At 38.9% G+C, this 18,826-nt stretch overlaps 2 long non-coding RNA genes across 2 annotated transcripts in view; one reads left to right on the plus strand and one right to left on the minus strand.

Annotated features, from left to right (window-relative positions):
- Positions 1-1,285, minus strand: part of LOC140642126 (uncharacterized) — a 34,255-nt gene extending 32,970 nt beyond the window's left edge. The window contains exon 1 of the long non-coding RNA XR_012038679.1: positions 1,220-1,285. This is a non-coding gene — a long non-coding RNA (uncharacterized lncRNA). The remainder of the gene's footprint in view (positions 1-1,219) is intronic.
- Positions 1-18,826, plus strand: part of LOC140642127 (uncharacterized) — a 57,229-nt gene that overhangs the window by 28,581 nt on the left and 9,822 nt on the right. The window lies entirely within an intron of this gene.

Here is an 18,826-nt window from a genome sequence, read left to right on the forward strand (position 1 = left end):
TAAACCTTTGGATCTTAGTCATAACTCTGCTACTAGCTGTGTGGCATTGATCAAATTATAGAACTTCTCTGGCCTTAGTAACTTAGTCTTTAAAATTAATGAGTTGGACTAGATGATCCTTTTGAGCAACCATCCACTCCCTGGGCCTCTTTCCTTGCTGAGCAGGGAGCTGACTGGGGCTTAATCCCAGCATCCTGGGATCATGACCTAAGCTGAAGGCTTAACCGACGGAGCCACCCAGATGCCCCCACATATTCCATTTGTTATGGATCTGATTCTATCTGGAGTACACATTTCTCCTCGCTCTAGTGAAGAATACTATCACACCTAACCTTTTTCTGAGACTCTGATGCAAGGAAATTAATTTTTGAGGTCCAAGTAATGACTCTGTTGTTGGTGTTACCTTAATTGTAGCCCCTCCCTGTCGGTTTCAGTGCTTTTTTCCTGCTGATTCTCCCAACAAACTTACATAATGTTGGGCTCTTATTAGATGCTTACAGCTGTCTAATTCATACATTCCTACATCTCAGATCCTTATCTAGTTTGGTTTTTGTTGGAGGATCTTATGAAAACAAAGGGTGAGGAGTAGACATTGAGGAAGGAAAAAGCTTAAAAAAGTCAAGAGCTGACTTGTTTCTTCCTCTTTTACTTTTTTCCTACTGTTTTTTTTTTTTTTAAATTTCCTCCTGTCACTACTTTTAATATATTAATAGGAGTTGCAGGACTACCAATATATTTGTTTGAATTTAATAGAAAATATTCTAGGTAATCACTCAGCTTTTTCTTTGAGGGTACTGTATTATATCATTTTATTAATATTTATTTATATTCTATAATTAATGCATTCACTAATTTCCTATTAAATAATTTCATAATGCACAGCAAGTCCCAATGTTTGGCTAACTAAAGCAAGGATCAGTTTTGTTCTTAAGACAGAAACTCATATGAACTAGTTTAGGTCAGAAACAAAAAATGAATGAATGAATGAATAAGTAGGAAGTTATTGAATGTCTGAAGGTAACCTGAATAATCGTAGAGTAATAATTATAGAGAGATGTCATAAGACACTGGGACCCCAAGAACTAAAAAAAAAATCGTTCAAATCCCAATTTTCTCTATGTTTCCTAGGATATTTGATATCTTGGCTCTCCTTTTGGCACATTTTCATTCTTTTCCCTTGATGTTATTGTAGATTACTTTAGGATGCTATGGGCTGCACCTGTTCATCCCAGCTTCTGCTTTGCCTGGTTTCCTAGCTCTAGCACTCATCCGAAACCAAGTGAAGTCCAGCTTCTATGTTCCAATTCTAAATTCCAAGAAGAGATTCTGATTGGTATAGCTTTGGTCAGATGTAAACTCTTGTCCAATCAGCTAGTGATGAAGAAGGGACTGAACCATGTACCACACACATGGCTACAAATACAAGCATGCACACAGGCACAGGGGTGCATTTACCCTAGAAGGTTCCAAAAATGTTGGCACAGAGCAGTTCCTCAACACATACTTATTATATTTAATGTCAGGCTCACAAGTAAACTTTATACAAAATATACCTCTCCAACCTCCTTGATTTCTTTCTTGAATTATTGTAATTGCTAAAGCTAAAGATAAGATGTGGCTGATGTCTAAATATAGAAATAAGCAGAATAAATAAAGGGCTGTTTGGAGATTTAGCCTGACGGGCAATCACTTTCTAACTTAATAAGTATTTTAGATCTTGATTTAGCTGCCTTTCTTTGGGTGAAAATTTGTTTGATCTTGTCTTACCATTAGAAAAGTCACAAGCATGCAAATTTTATGCATTCTTGTAAAGTTCAAACCCATTAGCTTTTATTGACAGATACTAATTTATATGAGGAAGGCAGAGGCAAAATGGATTCAAACAAATGCCTTAAGTTCAGAAGTATGCTAATTAATGGATTTTCTAATTGGCTTTCCTTTTTTTTTTTTTTTTTAACTCTTCCCCAAAGCCTGCTGTTATGCTTGCTTTATTATAATACTCTGGAGGGCATCTGAAAACATAATTACCCGGGGAAGTCTGGTTTTGGGGATTGATCTTATAAGATGTTAAAGCAGCACAGAAATGTAATGTGAGCTACATATGAAACTACATTTTCTAGTAGTCCCAATAAAATAAGTAAAAAAGCCCCAATAAGATTAATTTTAGGGCAGCCCGGGTGGCTCAGCGGTTTGGCACCGCCTTCAGCCTAGGGCCTGATCCTGGAGACCCGGGATCGAGTCCCACATCAGGCTCCCTGCATGGAGCCTGCTTCTCCCTCTGTCTCTGCCTCTTTCTCTCTCTCTGTGTCTCTCATGAATAAATAAATAAAATATTAAAAAAGATTAATTTTAATAATTTTATTTAAACCGATATACCTAAAACATTTTTATTTCAACATGCAATCAATAAAAAAATTAATAAGGTATTGTATACTTTTTTGGTGCTAAGTCTTTGTTTTTCTTTGTTTTTTTGTTTGTTTGTTTTTTTTGGTACTAAGTCTTTGAAATCCAGTGTTTTATACTTAGAGTGTAAACTTCAATTCAGATAGTAATTTTTCTTTTTCTTTTTTCTTTTTTTTAAGATATTTATTTATTCATGATAGACACACAGAGAAAGGGAGAGGCAGAGACACAAGCAGAGGGAGAAGCAGGCTCCATGCAGGGAGCCTGATGTGGGACTCGATCCCAGGTCTCCAGGATCACACCCCGGGCTGAAGGCGGCACTAAACCACTGGGCCACCCGGGCTGACCTCAGATACTAATTTTTCAATGGTTAAAGAGAAAGTTCTCCAGGCACCCTGAGGCTTGCTGCCCTTGCAGACCAACCTTGTAGGGGTGGTCCTGCCCTAGGCCCTAAAGTGCTGACACTGCTGCAGACTTTCCTATAGTTTGTTCCTCAGGACAATAAATAGTCCCTTGACATCCTCCATGAGCTCTCATGAACTTGGCAAATGTCGTCAACTTGGAGATTAGCATATTAAACACTCAGAACTTTTACAGTCAAGAGATTTGCTTTGCTTTGCCTAACCCAGTGTTTTCCAAACTCAGTTGACCAGAAGTCTTCTTTTTTAAGAATAACAGAATGCTTTACTGCTGTTCTACATGGGTTCTGTGGCATATACCTTCAAAAATGCTCTTCTGGTTCGCTAGATATTGCCGGACTCCAGCACCTGCTCATTTGATCACGCTGGGCTTCAGCATGTCCTTAGATGCACCATTCTAATACCTATCTGTAGGGGACATCGGTTTTTGTTTTTGTTTTCCCCTGAACAACAACTATTCCTTTTATTCTATCAGAATCTTCTTTTCCATGGAAGAATTTATTCTATATAGATTGAATGTGACATCTCCTCTTCCTAGCCACAGTTGGGCCCTGTGGTAAAGACTGTCATTGTGCATTTTCACTTTCTTTCTGGGCACATAGCTAGACTGCATTTCCCTGCTTCTCTTGCCTTTAGGAGTGGCCATACAACTAAAGTTGTACCAATGGATTGTGGGCAAAAGTGGGGCATACAAATTCTGAGCTAAGGCCTGAAGATAGGAGCATGCTTCTTCCATGCTCTTGTTCCCCTTCCCAGAAGCTGGAACATGGATGTGCTTGTCACTCAGGTTTGATCATGCACACTCTAGGAGCTAGTGGAGAAACAAAATAAAAGAAACTTAGATCCCTGAATGACTCCATGGAGCAGAGTGCCTCTGATGTGGAATATCACATCAGGCTGAAACATGAGAGTGAAGTATGTATCTCTATATTCTTGAAGGCACTGAATTATTTCTGAATCTTTTTTACTGTGGAAGTTTAGCATAACTCTGGCAAATATCATGCATGAATCAGTTTTAGCCAAAAAATATACCCCACTTTTATGAGCCTGGATGAGTGTTTTAGCAACTTGCATGAAACCCAACCTATATCAATCAAAGTCATTCTTTGAATGTTTATGTCAAAGCCAGCTGGATTCTTTTTTTTATATATAGTAGCAGTTAAGTTATAGGATATGTATCCATAACCATCTTTTCCACCACCATGAGAATGCCTACTTGAGAGTTAAGCCAATTCTTCTCAAGAAACAATATCAAGAAATGATGAGAGGAATGCCTGGGTGGCTCAGACTGTTAAGTGCCCAAATCTTGATTTCAGCTCAGGTCATGATCTTGGGGTCATAAGAGTGAGCTTCACGTCGGGTTCCATGCTGGATGTGGAGACTGCTTAAGATTTTCTCTCTCCCTCTCTCTCTGCCCCCACCCCTGCTATCCCTCTCTCTCTGAAGAAAAAAAAAAAAAAAAAAAGAAATGACAAGAGACCGAACCCCCAGTTCCAGCAAGGCTTCAAGTAGGATCACCATTAGATTTGCCAAATTTATTAAATAATAAATTACCAATTTTGTTTAATTTAACTTGAATTGGGTCACTTAGTATTACTTGCAATGAGTCCTGACAAGTAAACTACCAATTTTCTTCTTATTTTAACACTCTCCCTTGCCATTAGAGCATTTCTCTTCTTCAAACTTTACATGCCTGTGCTTGCTTGCTGGAGAAAATCAAGGCGGATTCTGTTTATCCAGCGTAGGAGAGTCAAGGGACCTAGGAAAGGCAAGGAGTGAAATAAAGTTAGAATACTCTATTGTGGGAGTTCTATGTGTGCTAGAGGATGACTCCAAGAATATCTACTTCAGTGACTTGGGAAATTCAGCTTCTTTCCAGCCATCTGCATTTTCCTTCCTCCCTATGGATATAGGAGGGATGCTGAGACAGACCTGGTTCATAGCTACTTCCTAGATGAACGAGGGCCCATTCAGACTGAAAGACATTTACTAGTCAGTGAAGCACAACCACCATGGAATGAGAGATGTGTTACAGGATTTAGAACCTACGTAATGGAAGGAGAAGCTGAGGAAGCAAAGGTGCAGAAGGAGGAGCTGGAAATTAGGAGAGCCATTAATCAGTCTTGGTTGACATGGCCGAGGGGTTGGACTGCAGGTCTCCTGCTGCAGCAGCTCCAGAGCATCAGAGCAAGTACCAACTGGGTGAGGGGGTGCTGGAGCCACAACAGGACAGGTGTTTAGAAAGTTTCTTCCCCTCTTTAACTGAGTGCAGCTGAACCTATAACCAAGCATTATGCTTCCAGAAAAATCTCAAGGCAAAGTATTGCAAGTAACAGTAATAGCTATTGGATCAGGCTCTAGAGGAAAGAGTGGAAGGATTCAACCAGTTAGCATGAAAGTTGAAGATAAAGTTTTTCTTTCAGAATATGGAGGCACCAAAATAGTTCTACATTATAAGGATTATTATTTAGAGACTCAGAAAGTATATAGATTGAAATAAATCATTATTGAAATGGCATCAAGTGAAGCTGCCCATTCCAGTGGAGTTGCGAAGTCTTTCATCATGTAAATAATTTTTTGTCTCTCTTTTATAATAAACTAAAGGTATCCAAACTAATGATATCCAGGGTCTCCAAAATTTAGTTTTAGTGTACTGTACTGATAGAAACATTACCAAATAAAAATGCATAAGTGACTGGTTAAGCTTTAAAAAAAATCAATCTTCTTGAAGCATTGGTATAGAAGGACAAGACAGAGGATGCAAGGAAAATAAGTCAAGAACATCTATCTAGTCCCTGAAGTGAGAACCCAAGGCAAGGGGGGAGGTGTTCTTAAGTAGATGCTCCAATTCCCCACCACAAAGCCCTTCCTGACCCTGCCTGTCATCCTGTTTCTTCCTTGCCTTTGGGTGGTTAAGACTTAGCATCTGGTTGCCTCTTCTTCCCACCAGTTTGTTCAGCAGTGATACTTGCCCAAGCCCTAGTTTATTCCTGTTGTTTTTATTTCATCTGGACCTAGACATGTTTAGGATGCCCAAGACTCTTACCAGGCCAGGTTTCTAGCTAAGCCCCAGCCCCTCCTGTAGCCACAGGTGGTTCTTTCACCTCACCTAGGGAGGCCAGTCTTCCTACATGCTTACTGAATGAATGCACTGAGTGCTCTGACATTGAAACCCTATTAGTAATATAATACAAATATAGATAATATAAATAATAATATATTATTATTAGTGACTTTTTTTCTCTAGGTAGCAGACTTCCTTTCAACTTGGTGAAGGGATTTTTCTATGCTTGAGTATGAACTAAGTAGATTGATATAAGGAATATATAGCCAAGGAAAGCATAAGGACTTGGTGCCAACAGATTAGCTTTTTTTTTTTTAAGATTTTATTTATTTATTCATGAGAGACACAGAGAGGCAGAGACACAGGCAGAGGGAGAAGCAGGCTCCCTGCAGGGACCCTGATGTGGGACTCGATCCTGGGACTCCAGGATCATTCCCTGAGCCAAAGGCAGATGCTCAACCGCTGATCCACCCAGGCATCTCGCAGATTAGCTTTTGTATATGTATTTGTGCTAGGTAGATAAGCACGAATAAACAAAATGCTTGAAATGATACTGGATCTGTCTCTAGATCCATCCTTTAGATTAAGATATGAAAGAGAATTCAGGGGTGGCATTAGCCTTCTGATGGCAGAGGTTCAACTAGGAAGGCAAGGAGTGGCATCTTGATATCCTGGCAAGTAATAGGAAACGTCTCCACACACATTTTAAACTAAAGACTAGATCTGAATAATGATTCTAGTGTTTATTAGCACTGTGATTTGGGATTCATCATTTAACCTCTCTGAATCTAATTTTCTTAATCTAGAAAATGGAATGAATCATTCCTACCTTGCAGAGCTGTTGTAAACATTCAATGTTAGAACTAAAGCATCTAAAGTGTCAGGCACACAGAAGCTTGTGATCAATAAATTGAAGCCTTTATTCCACTATTAAATTCTAGGGCCTCATCCTTAGCTTGGCAACTACTGAAACTTCATTACTAAATTTAAGCAGACTTCAAAGAGCTATAGCAAGAGGAAGCTGTCAACTATTAGTTTCAGCAGGTCTCTTGATTTTGCAAGCTTATTTTTGTTGAATGCTCAGAGTTTGGACTAGAATAAACTGTCCTAGTGGAATAAATCCAGGAGATGCTCAAAGCCCCATTTTGATATGAACCCTTTGGACCTCACCTGAGCTAATAAGCCAAAGTTGAAGGATTGAAGATGGTTGAAGCTTGAATCTGGGGTTCTCTCACTGATGACTCCCAATATACTCATAGTTCTTTCTCTCCACACTTAGCACAGTTAAGCAGATGAGTCCCTGAGGACTTAATGATCCTGTAGTATCTGCCCTGGAGGGCTACCTCTGGACTCCTTGCCAGGAAGTAGTTTAAGCCACAGTTTTCTGAACCTCTATTACTAGCAACTGCACACAAATTCCACATATGAGATGCATACCTCTGGGATCCTATTTTCTGGGGAAGGATCCTATTCTTCATTCTCAGTGTTCTGGAGATATATTCCCCCATGTGGGAGAAATGGAAATGAGGCAACATCTGGATCCTGAAGATTTAGAAGGACCCAGGTGCTCTGTCAGTTTACCATATCTATGTGGAAATCTGAGTATCTGTGCACTGAGTGCCAAATCACCCATTGTCAGACTGAGCTGACCTCTGCCTTCAGAATCAGACAGCCAGTACCACACACACACACACACACACACACACACACACACACACATACACACACAATATATGTATCTATATATATAGACCTATACCTCCCAGGATTGCTATAAAATACATAAAGGAAACATGAAAGCACCATAGCAATAAATATTCATTGAATATGAGTCAGAAAAGTTAACATTAAGATTCAATGACAATGAAATCAAGACGTAATAAAAGACATGAGTAAAAGCCATACTGCTATCAACGCTTTGTGGAAATTGTTAAATGCCTATAAGTGTTAGATAATGCCCAAATAAGCTAGCTAGTTTTTTTCAGAATTTCATTTTTATTTTATATAAATATATTTATATATAAATAAATAAATATATAAATATAAATATAAATATAAATATAAATATATATATATATATGCCAGGCACACAGTCCTAAGCATTTTATTAACTCATTTAATTATATATCAGTCCTTTGAGGTAGTTTTTATTAATATCATCATTATCCACCTTCTACAGGTGAGGAAATTCAAGTATGGGGTTAGGTTATCCAAGGTTACACAATCGATAAATGGTAGCACTTGGATTCAGACCCAGGCAGTCTGGCTCCACAGTTCATGCTCTAACCACTATTCTATATTGTCTGCAGTTTTAAAATAAAGCCAAGACTCAGGAAGTGAGTGAATTGGCCAGGGACCCACAGCTGTTATGAGTGGAACCCTATTCTAACTCAGGTTTTTGGGTTCTTAGCTTCATGTTCTATCCCATGCTGTCTGCATCAGCTATAGGTGTGTGACTTTAGGCAAGTCCCTTGATTTTTGTCAAGCCTCATTTTCCACCTACAGAATGGGGATCATAATGCTGATTTCACAAAGGCATTCTGAGATTAAATACAATTAATTACATAAAATGTTTAATTCACTCCCTGGCATATAAATAAATGCTTAATAAATATTAGCTGGCAAGAAAAGCTCTTTATTCTCAATGCTTGATAAGTATTAGGAGCATGTTAACTCCAAACATGTCAACTAGAACGTATTAACTCTGGAAAGTACCACGTATACAAAAGATCAATAGTTTTACATAATTTTTGTTCTCTAAACCTTGATAATTGCATTTAGATTTGCTTTAGAACCAGATGGTTGTTGTGTCATGGAAATACTTCTAGTCAAGGGCAAAATAAATATTGTGTAAGCCCTTAAAAACCCACTCCAATTAAGGCTCTTAAAAAAAAAACTGGATGTTTGTGATCTGTGTCTAAATACTATTTTAAAATAGCATTCTTGGGATCCCTGGGTGGCGCAGCATTCTTTTATTTCTATATCAAAATTTTAAGATGAATTAAGGCTGGAACTCTAAAAAACAATGTTGACCTGATTTACTGTTTTCTCATTGTCTGTTGAAGGTCCTGTTGACAGAATCAATGGAAATTATCAAGTTAAGTAGTAAGGTTCTTTTCTTTGTTCTTCTAAACAAAATTGTGGTGTACTTGTCAGATTTCAAGGATATGAGGGAACATGGTTTAAAAATGCCCTAGATAATTATACAGAAAGTAAAAGTTTTTAGACAATAAAAAGTAAGAGCCAAGAATATTTTGAACTCAAAATAGATGGACTATTTTTATAACGTAGGTGGTATCTGGAAACATAAATAGAACAAGAATATTAATGGTTTTTGGAGCATGGTATCCATTTCAATGCATATTTGGGGTTATATGTAATATTTTTTGCATTCATGGGTTTGCTCCTGTCCAAGTCCACTGCCATCATTCCAGCCCACCAACTCTTACCTACAGGATGACATTAGCCTTTCGATCCTTAGCATTTACGTCCTATTATGCACCAACCGAACAAACATATTGACTACTCGTTGCCTTTAAGATGAGATCCAAACTGCTTAGACTGACATCAAGTGCACCATTATTGTGAGCATTATACAAGATAATATAAACTGATTCATGAATTCATTCATTCAATATAAGTTGACATTTTGCTGGCCCATTCCCTGTGCTAAACTTTGGGCATGCAGATGGAGATCATGGTCCTTGCCTTCAAAGCAAAGTTTTCTCATCTTGTAGAGGGGAGGACAGACGAGTAAAACATCATTCATCGTGCAATGTGTAATAGAAGCCAAACAAGGATACTCCATACTTCCGAACAGAGGAAGGGCACCAATGTTTCCAGCTTCCCTCCCACTATCTTTATTCCAGCTCTGTACTGCATTGGTCTATTTGCAATTCTCCTAAATAGGATGCACATTCCCAACTCCCTGACTCTGCTGATATCGTGTGGTTTTTTTTCATGCTCAATCTCTTCATTGTCTGTTTATCCATTCAAACAACATGGATTAAAAGTGTACTGCATGCTAGAATATGTGTGCTGTACAGCCCAGATCAGTGAAAGAGAGGCACAGCCTTACTCTCTTGAGCTGACTGTGTTATCTTTCTCATCTCTTCCTGCTCCCTCTAGGCCTCCCCTTTCCGTGACCACTCAGTGATCTCCTTCTTAAGCTCCAGTAAACTTACGGTCTGTCCCATGTCAAATCTTGTACAGTTATCCAGGTACCAATCAGTATTTATTGGATAATTTACCCATAGTAATAGGGAATGCAAATATCATGGGGAGATAAAAATTTTAGATTTTAAAAACAATTTTAGATTATTTTTTTAAAGTTTAGATTATTTTTAAATTCTGCTCTTACTCCTTTAGTTGGGTGATGGTTGGTAATTCCCGTGAGACTCAATCTCCACACCTGTTAAAAAATTAGCAGAATGAACAAGTCCCAAGTTTGCAATTAGGTCTCTTTAAAAATCTAAAATTTTAGTATGCATTTAAAAAGCTAGATCAAATGTCTTTACATTTTATTTCTAGTGTTCATGGATATTTAGAGCAAGGGGAAGGAGGCCAAAATGGGGAAAGAAAAAGGAAGAAGATGAAAAAAAAAAAAAGAAGCAGCAAGGTCTCCACCAGGGAGAGAGCTGGAAACTCTGAAATAAGGCCAAAGACCTTTCTTTGCAGTGAATATTTCAGTACATAGAAATCTTTTTATTTTCCTGTAGCAAACCAAGTGAGCAGTTACTGATAGATTCTTAGTTATTGTTGGAAAGCTCTTTCTCTTTAGGGCAGAGGTAAACACCTGATAGGATTTTGAGAACTTGATTTATTGTTGGCCATTTTGCCCACCACTCTTCCATAAATTTCTTTCTATCAGATCTAAGCTGTGAATATCACATTGTTATTATCTTTGTTTTTGATAGCAGCAACCACTTTCTAGAACTCTTGTTTCGGTACTAGCAGCTTGGTCTTGTTCTCTGATGTTATGCAAAACACATCTGCCTCTTAACTTGCCAGTTGGAAACCTTATTTGCTGCATGCGATTTCCACCCTTTGATCCCTCTCTGCATCTCTCTTTATCAGTACCAAAAGCTGCAGCTGGAAGCTGGGCAAATACAACGGTGCCCAGCATTGCTTTTGGCCCTGGATCCATAAAATTAAGTCTGTCACACAGCTGGCGGGTTTTTCTCGAACTGGACTGCATGCATCACGAGATCACTGCTTTCCCCTTTCCTCCCTGAATCATGGAAAGAACTGATGTGAGCTTCGTCTTTAAAGTCACAATGAACTTCCCCCAACTCGTAGCACACAGTGATTTAGTCATCTACACGAGTTCCTTTACAAATATTATTATATGATGTTCCTTCCTAACAGCTACCACAGTTTGAATTTGACATTATATTAATGTGATTAATGAACATCTCTCTGCACTAGTGTGTCATAAGCATCATGTGTCAGGACGCATGTCTACACGGCTCTGTTTCTGTTCCCAGCACCTAGCACGGTGCCTGGCATAGATGAGTAGGTGATGATTAAAATGTGTTGCATAAATTTAACCTTGCCTAAAGATGACCGAGTTGCCCCTCTGCAGTTGTCTTCAGAGCCAGTTGACCAGCAACAAGAGAATGGTTTCTGGATCTCTCTGATGAGCATCAGAGCATCTAGGTCTGCCTGCGTTTTCCTCTTTCTTTTACTCCCCTTAGCTGCCCTGCGTTGGCCTCCTTTCTTTCTCCTGTCTGTGTCATTAAAGCCACCACTGGAAGTTCCCTGGCACCCCTGTTACCTGAGCCTGAGCGGGAGGCCACACAGGGGACCCTGGGACAGGCTGAGGGATGGAAGTGAAAAAAAGCTTTTGGTGACCTACTCACTGCACTGACGGACTTCATCTGGGTGCTGCCTACCTTCTGTCATTGCTGGGACTCAAGGTTTAAGTGAGCTCATTACAATTGAGATGCTTTTAAGTGAGTTGATGGTGTTAATAGTGATTATTGGTGGTGTGGGAGGGGCTGAATTTACACAGGACTGTAACTCTCATATATTTCTGTAATGTTTTAGTTTCCTTTTTACACTGGGGTCATGTTTACTTTAGCAACTGAAAGAAAAGACATAAAATCTTTAAAAAATATGTATTCATTGGATTTTATTTATTCATGAGAGGCACAGAAAGAGAGGCAGAGACTGAGGCAGAGGGAGAAGCAAGCTTCCTGTGGGGAGCCCGATATGGGACTTGATCCCAGGTCCCCAGGATCATGACCTGAGCTAAAGGTAGGTGCTTAACCGCTGAGCCACCGAGGTGCCCTACAATGAATATTTTTAAGTATCATTAGGGAAGTGACACTCTTGGGATGTCATGAAAATGATGTCATTTTTTCAAGAATTTACCAATTAAAACTTCAAAAGCATAATATAAAATGGAATAAATTCATAATAAAATATATACAGGGAAAGTCATTGAACTGATAATAAAATCACCTAGAGCTGATTTATTTCAAAACCCATACCTAAAGTTATATGGCACATTGGCCCAGAGAGGACTCAGAACCAAGGTGCTCCAGGTGCCACCACCTATGACTAGCAGGTTAGCAAACTCGATGTGCCTCCGTCTTCTCATTGGTAAAACAAGGAGAGTCCTGGTTCCTGTAGAGTCTGAAGCATGCAGATGAGGCTTTGCAATTGGGCTGCATCATTGTTGCTGCTGCTCTTGTTGTTTGTCTTCCGAACAATTTATATAGACATTGTAAGAGATCTCAACGTATTAACACCCTACTTATCTCTCAGAGCTTATTGTTCATATGTACAATTTATAGTTGAGAAAAACAAGTAATGATAGTTTGCTTGATACCTAGAAAGTTTCTCCTCCCGTGATTATATTTATCCGTTATTAAGTAGTTGAATATATTAGTTGAATATATTAATTGTGGAGTCTACATACATGAGGGCAAAGGAATGGTCTAGAAGGTTGGTCAGGGGAAAAGTGGTGGGCCTGGTCCGATGAAAATGATGTTAGAAGTTCTATAATCTACTGCGTGTGTACTAGCTGTTGGACAGATCACCCAACCTCTCTGAGCCCCTTTTCTCATCCCTCAGATAAAAATATTATCTACTTCACTCAACTGCTGTGACATAATGTACATAAAATGCCTCATGAACTTTTTTGGGTTGGATTTATCATGCTAGTTCCACCTTAGGAACCGTACGCCACCCTCAATTCCATATGCCCCTCATCCTCATGCTTCTATCCTGGGTTCTCCCCTAAACTTTCCCTCCTTATCTCTATTCCCTTTGAAGTTTGTATATATTTCAACCCCTAAGCTAAGGGTGGGCAGTCATGTATTGGTATAATTTGTCCCCAGGTTTCTTTCTTACTGGTCCTGCCATGAGTTCAAGGCATTGAAAGCCAAGAAGGTAAAAATGGTTTAAAAGGTAGGGAAGCACAGCTTAAAGCAACCCAACTGTAGCTGGAAAGCAATGGTCACGAGCAGTGACTTCTTCATGAGATAGAAGCACTAGTGTCCTCTTTAAGAGAAAGCAACACACAGAAGCGGATCTCCAAGAATCACAGACATCTACAGGCTTTTCAGCACTGACTTTAGTTTCAGTATCCAGTAAATATTTACTCAACAGTCATAATGCCAAGCAGGGGGAATAAAAAAAAAAAAAGAAAAACTATGAGTCAACCGTGCCTCTCAGGATGGTATGTTCAGGTGTAATATTTAGAGACCCAAGTCCGTGTTCCTAGGAAGGGCTAATAGCATATCAGAACATGTGTACACAAACACACTATGTTTGAAAACGAGGTAATGCAATTGCTTAGAGATATCTTTGAGGGCTACAAACATTGTTTAACTTCTTCTTAAACTTGTGGTTTACTTGGTAGGCAGATAATACAAGTAGTAGTCAAAGCTAAAATGCAAAAGAATATTTAAAAATAGAAAATACTAACTTTAAAACCTTATATAGCTTAAAAAATACCCCAAATGATTTTATTTATTTATTTTAGAGAGCATGAGCTGGGGAGGGGGCCGAGGGAGAGAGAGAATCTTAAACAGACTCCACACTGAGTGCAGAGCCTGATGTGGGGCTTGATCTCATGACCCTGAGATCATGACCTGAGCCAAAATCAAGAGTCAGATGCCTAATTGTCTGAACCACCCAGGCTCTCCTTTTGTAGCTTTTTCAATGCCACATTAAAATTGCTCAGACTCGATTCCCAAAATAACCTACTTCACGTTTGCTTCTTAGAAATAAAATCCTATAAATTGAAGGCCTTTGCTTTTTGAGTCTCTGCCAATACTTAGTCACCATTCAAACATAAAGACCCTGCATTTTTAGAATAATCCATCAAAAAGGAGACATAAAGTTCAAGGTCTCCAACACACATGCACACATGCACAATTTCAAAATTCTGAAATCCACCAAAACACTTTTGAGGTCCTGTCCCATTATATCTCTCCAACTCAAAATATCTTTGAGGTTCCTTTCATTTTAGAGTATACATAAATTCCATGGCTCACTAGTTTTGCTGTTCAATTTCTTTTATTAGATGACCATGAGTCCACCCATATGCTTTCCCCTGTATCTCCTTCCTCAGCCTGAGAGAGGGAAATGACCCGGGTACCTTGAAGGCCTAGGATGCATGCTACTTATGACTTGCCCTGTGGTTTGTGAGTTCCCTTTAATTATCTTCCTCTTTTCAGTGGATATTTGGAAATCTTTCACTTTATAAATTGAAAATCCTTTAAGGATTAAGTATAGTAGAGATCAGAATCCAGGCTTAAAGAGGATAAACACTGACCAGGAAAACTAGCTATGTGAGAGGTAAGGGTGGCATTAGTGAGGTGAAGGAATGATGGATGACTTCTCTTGGCAATAATGGGAAATGGGTCAAGTACCACAGTATTGGCTTAACGCACTGCTTCCTGGGAGCTATCGACAGCTGTTAAATACTGAGCCCCTTACAGTTGCTGGAAAAGTAGCTGTGCTGGATTATTTCCAGCTCATCTGGATTTCTGTTGTGAAAAATAAGCATCATTAATGTGAGGTATAGTTTCTAAGAAACCCTTTGGAGCCCTGGGGTGGGGCTGAGGGTGGTGTGGTAGGGTGGGGAGCAGAATGGACAGAGCCAGAAATGCTCTATGGGTCAAAATGTAAAGGATAGAGTAAGAGCAGTTGCTCTCTAGAATGATATTCTGATTGAGCTTCTGTGGGTCATCTTCTCTTTTCTGGTTAGCGAGCTGACCAATTACGACATATAGCCGTTACCCCCAGTGTTGTGCTGACTTGAGTCTGGGCACTTAGTCATGCTCTCTGCGAGTCATGCTCTCTGCTTGTTGCCACTCACTGAATTTTTGCCTATGACAATGGAGGTGAAAGCCAAAATCGGCACTTTTTTCTTGTTAGCAACACTTATACATGTTCGAGGGGAGAAGGGGATAACTGACACTGAAGGTTTTTCTAATTATATCTGAATGTCACTTGCCAATGTATTTCCCAGTTACCATGGATAATTGCAAACTAGTGGATCACTATTCAGTAATTCTTTTGGGTTTTGTATTTTGAGTCTTTATCTAAAATCTTACTGCTACCCACTTCCCTATAACAGAGCTTTGACATTTGCTGTGGAGCTCCTGCCAAGAGGCGCTTGGAGGTAGAGGTGAGGTACAGGTGCCAAATAGAGGCTGCATGCAAGGCAGTGTTTGTTCAACATGTTGGGCTGGTTTTCCCCTTCCATTCTCTGAGAAAGGCCTCTTTATATGAGGTTGGTGTGTCCTGGTCATTGTTTTGTGACATCTGAGACTACTTCCTATTACTTCAGGGGATTTTACAATCCTGAAAATAGTCTCAAAACGAAGCTTAAATTAACCTTATTGTTGTGGGCAGGCCGCATGTCTCATAATCCCCCCTCCCCCCACCTTTTGGGATGAGGAGAAATGAAAGGTAACTGTCCTAATGTGAAAAGTCCATTTTATTTTTACTTCTATACCATAGAAATCATGCATCAAAGACTTACTTAACAATGTGTCTGCCACCATATGCATGTGAGACATAGAGTAACTTATTCAAAGAGTTTATGAATAAAGAAGCTGAAACTATGAAAAATCCAGTTTATATCGCCCAGGTCATATAGCTTTATGGAGCAGTTCTGGAATTGTAACCTAGTTTCTATAACAAAAGTCTTTACTCTTCCCAGTTACACCATCCCTATTCTCTAGCTCCTTAATTTCAGGGAGTATGTCTTAACAAATCTTTGTATATCCCACCCTGTAGGAGTGGAAACCCAGGGTCAAGGACACATATTTTAACCAGTTACTTGGAAAAACCATATGACTGCTCTGGGTCTTGTAGACTTTATTTATGGCTAGATCATAACATTTATGGACTACTTACTCTACGGCAGGCATTGTTAGACACGTTATATACCTTAGCTTAATTAACCCTCTTGACAGCCTATACCTATGTCATAGGTCTAATTATACCTTTTATACAGAGGAGGAACAAGACAGGGAGATTAATAGGTTGGGCAAGTTCACAGAGCTAAAATTGTCGGATCATGATTCCAATGTAGGCTCTCTGACTCTAGTCTAGAACAAGGACCCTTCACCACTCTGCTATATAGTTTTCTGCGATACAATCTCACAGCTGCTTCCGGCTCTCCAGGCTATAACTCCGTCTAGCTGCAGACATTCTCATCTTGATGACTTCTTTTGACCCCCTAACTCTTCCTTTTAAAAGACTTTTCCCCACAGGGGGCACCTCGGTGGCTCCATCAGCAGGTAAGCGGCTGCCTTCAGCTCAGGTTACGATCTCAGGGTCCCAGATCAAGCCCATGCTGAGCAGGGAGTCTGCTTCTCCCTCTCTCCCTCCCCCTGCTCATTTGCTCTCTTTCTTGCTCTCTGTCTCTCAAATAAATAAATAAATAAAATCTTAAAAGAAGGACTTTCCCCTGCAATTATTAATATAACGTGGAATCCTCTACAATTAGGATGACTCTCCACTGATTAACCCATAATGATCCTCTTACATGTTCTCTATTACTCCATAGTTCCTGTCTAGCATGATTTACTATCTTCTCCAAAAGACTTACACAAGGTAAATCTTATGTGTGCCATATTTCTCCATTTGCAGTACCTCTTATAAAAAGATAATGCCTCCCACCTTTTAAAAAATATGACCTAGTGCAGCACAAAGTGTAGTTTTATGACACATCAGGAGGCCAAATCAGAACTGTTTCCACAATAACAAGCTGTGAGGCTGCAAGATTGGATTATACTTTAAAGGTGAGGAGTAAACACGAGGAACAGATGATCCCTTCACAAACAGCAATTCTGTTTTTGTTCCACCTGTGTTAAAGCCATAAGAATGAAAGCAAAGAAAAACAAAAAGTCTATCCAAACCAAATATTTATTCCTTCCCCTGGGTGAATGTAAATATGCTAATTAACATTCTAAATATTGAGGATTCTGGGAAAAATAATAATTTATATTAATATCACCAGTACATCTGGCCTTTATTTCCAGAATAGGTATAATTATCTATTTAGAGATGACAGAAATACAGATAGAGTGAAAGAGAAAAATAGTATAACACAGTGAATAGATACTAAAAGGTTTCGCTTTTGTCAAACTAGATGTTCACTATCATTTATTGGAATTCCTTTGTATTCTTTTTTTTTTTAATTTATTTATGATAGTCACAGAGAGAGAGAAAGAGAGGCAGAGACACAGGCAGAAGGAGAAGCAGGCTCCATGCACCGGGAGCCCGATGTGGGATTCAATCCCGGGTCTCCAGGATCGCGCCCTGGGCCAAAGGCAGGCGCCAAACCATGGCGCCACCCAGGGATCCCCTCCTTTGTATTCTTTATTAAAAAACTGACCATTGCTTCTTATATTTAGGTGTTTATTTTAATGACTCAAATTAAAAAGAATGGAAATGTACAAGTATGTCCATAAATATGCTTCTTTTTTATCATTATTCTTTTTAATATTTTATTTTTAAGAAATCTCTACACCCAATGTGGGGCTTGAACTCACTACTCCAAGATCAAGAGGTGCATGCTACATTAACTAAGCCAGCCAGGTGCCTCACTTCTTTTTTGTTATTGGTCATTTTGCTAAAATGCTGCCCTTTTCTAGAAGCATATTTTAAGTCAATGAATTTATGAGGAAAATACAAGTATAAGGTTAGAGTGTTTGCATTTTATAAAAAAATAAAACTTCAGAAAATAATAGTTTTCATATTCAGTAGTGTCCTTATTTACTCTTTATCAACTTAAAAATTATGAGAAACTGGCAAGCTTACTTAGTTTTCAAATATTTAATACTGTTTAAAACTGGTCTCTCTCTTTTTTTCCTGGAGCATCTGATAAGACAGTATAAGTAAAACATTTCAGAAAATATCCCCTGAGCTATTGGAATAAAGGAAGAGCTTATCTGAGACTTAACCTCATATTTTCTGAAAGACTTTAATCTATATCTAAAATGATTCTTTTAATAGGAGCGATGTGCTTATCTGCTTCAGGAGTTGAAGAGGAGAACTGATCGATGCTCCTCAAATACTGTTCTAAGAGAACAATTTAAAAGACCCAAGATTTAATGGGTTCAAAGTGTTGAAAAGAAATCTATAAGAAATCTATATTGAATATATTTTCTTACATCATTTTTCCTGCTTTTGTGTTTTCTGATATTGCCTACCTGCTTGACTCTTGGTATTTCTGAATTCTTTCCAGTCATTGCTTGACTGGGAATAAATCTCTCTTCTTTTATGCTACTCTATTAAAGTTTCAAATAAGAGGAGAATGAAAAAATGAAAAGCAGATTGATAATGGTCAGAGCTGTTGACTTTAATACATGACATGACCTAGTTTCAGGTCAGGGTGGAGTGGTGTTGAGGTGAGATTCAGACACTTCCTTACCACCCTGCTTCTCCCTCTCTCCCTAGTATAGAATGC

This window comes from Canis lupus, chromosome 11 (assembly GCF_048164855.1).
Source record: "Canis lupus baileyi chromosome 11, mCanLup2.hap1, whole genome shotgun sequence".
In the NCBI taxonomy this organism is placed as follows: domain Eukaryota; kingdom Metazoa; phylum Chordata; class Mammalia; order Carnivora; family Canidae; genus Canis; species Canis lupus.